Here is a 2,500-nt window from a genome sequence, read left to right as displayed (position 1 = left end):
CCAAGTTGCCTTGTTCGCAGTTTGGCCTAGTTCACTCTTTTCCAGTGTCATCCCCCCAAGTTGTCGTTGCCAACAACCCAAGAGTCCATAGTATTCGGAGTTCTAGCGGGGCCTCCCCTTGCTTCCAACAACCCAAGAGTCCATAGTATTCGGAGTTCTAGCGGGGCCTCCCCTTGCTTCCAACAACCCAAGAGTCCGTAGTATTCGGAGTTCTAGCGGGACCTCCCCTTGCTTCCAACAACCCAAGAGTCCATAGTATTCGGAGTTCTAGCGGGGCCTCCCCTTGCTTCCAACAACCCAAGAGTCCGTAGTATTCGGAGTTCTAGCGGGGCCTCCCGTTGCTTCCAACAACCCAAGAGTCCATAGTATTCGGAGTTCTCGCGTGGCCTCCCATTGATTCAAACAACCCAAAAGTCCATCTTCTTCGCAGTTCAACATCGCCTCCCTCGTTTCCAACAGGCCCAAAGGTCGTCTTCTTCGCAGATCCACGAAGAGCTCATCACGATTTGCCACATTCCATTTCCCACGGGTTGTCAACAACACTTTCTCACACTTCCCGCAATCGAGTACGTGCATGACATGCCAAAGCACATCTTATTTGCCTTCCATCGCACTCAAGACGACGGGTTGTGGAAGAACGATATTGCTCACAACAAGTTCAAGGACAACGTCTCAATCAAGGGACACAACCGAATTATGTTAACTGGGTCGCTAAAGTAAACCCGAGTTCATATAATGCACCGCATCCAAAAGAACTAGCCACAACACGTGCATCACTGAGATGTTTCACTAGATGGAACACGTGCGTGACATTAGGATCCTCCAACACCTCTTCGTGATGGAAAGATAGAATTCGAAGCAACCACAGAAGTACCGTCTAGTGGGTAGGCAACACAGGGACTGATCAACCAATATCACCCAAGGCAACGGGTGAAAATGGAAGAGATGCATGCTTGACCGTTCGATACGCAAGGCATGGAGCCAGCCAGCAAGTGCATCTCGATTACAACTCACACACCCTCACGTTCGCAAGACACCACACCACAAGACGGTCCACCCCCCACCTACCATGGGCAAGCAAGCAAATGGAAACATCAAGTGACGCATGGTCAAGCATCGCTAGGCATGAAAATAACTTTCCACAATATCCGAGGGACTAGCTGCCGAGCTAACCAACGATCAGTGACGACCGTGTGTTGGTATTAATAAAGCTCAACAACTATGAAGAGGCTAGTTGTGCCATGATAAACATGCTAACGCACGCACCACGTGAGGGGGGAGGCCTCATCAAGCTCCCTTTAAAACCTGCCAGTGTGGAGCTGGCCGGCTCAAGGAGCACTCCCCCCCTATAAGAGGTTAATATGCAAAAGGCAAAATTGTACAAGTAGATACACTTTTTTTGAGCAGACATAAGTCCATATCTCGGGCTACACTTCGAATTTTGATGCGATTTTTTGCAGTAATTCGTAGAATAATGGTATCTCCTTGCTCACCAAATTTCATAATTTTTCTCGAAGGGGAACTATTTTTTTTATTTTTTTTACTTACCGGGTATGTGTAAAATCGGGAAAAATAGAAAAGCACATGTAGACTTCGAATTTCGACCTCATTTTCTCCAGTCCACCACTAAACAATATCAGGAACCTCCCCACAAAATTTCATTCAGTTTGGCCAAGGTCTTAAATTTGACAAATTTTGGCACCAAGCTATCTAGTCGCGGTGCACCGACCAACTTGGCCAAGTGCAAAATGCATCCAATTCAAAACTTTTGTGCACCAACACTTTTACAGTACTCATTTGGGGACATTTGGAGGCCTTTCCAACCCTCACATCTCAAAAACCACGAATTTCATTTTTTCACAAAACTCCCCACCAAGCCTTCTAGCTATGCCGCGGTGCACCGCCAACATTGGCCATGTGCAAAACCCTCCGAACTCAAAACTTTCGTGCACCAAGAATTTCATGGTATTCATTTGGGGACATTTGGAGGCCTTTCCAACCCTCACATCTCAAAAACCACGAATTTCATTTTTTCACAAAACTCCCCACCAAGCCTTCTAGCTATGCCGCGGTGCACCGCCAACATTGGCCATGTGCAAAACCCTCCGAACTCAAAACTTTCGTGCACCAAGAATTTCATGGTATTCATTTGGGGGCATTTGGAGGCCTTTCCAACCCTCACATCTCAAAAACCACGAATTTCATTTTTTCACAAAACTCCCCACCAAGCCATTTAGCTATGCCGTGGTGCACCGCCAACCTTGCCCATGTGCAAAACCCAACCAACTCAAAACTTTCGTGCACCAAGACTTTCATGGTATTCATTTGGGGGCATTTGGAGGCCATTCCAACCCTCACATCTCAAAAACCACGAATTTCATTTTTTCACAAAACTCCCCACCAAGCCATTTAGCTATGCCGTGGTGCACCGACCAACTTGGCCATGTGCAAAACCCAACCAACTCAAAACTTTCGTGCACCAAGACTTTCATGGTATTCA

Source organism: Vigna unguiculata, unplaced genomic scaffold (genome assembly GCF_037176805.1).
Source record: "Vigna unguiculata cultivar grain cowpea cultivar isolate G323 ecotype 2 unplaced genomic scaffold, ASM3717680v1 ptg000051l_ERROPOS313988, whole genome shotgun sequence".
In the NCBI taxonomy this organism is placed as follows: domain Eukaryota; kingdom Viridiplantae; phylum Streptophyta; class Magnoliopsida; order Fabales; family Fabaceae; genus Vigna; species Vigna unguiculata.
The sequence above is the reverse complement of the archived record's forward strand: the minus strand, read 5'-3'. Positions refer to the sequence as shown.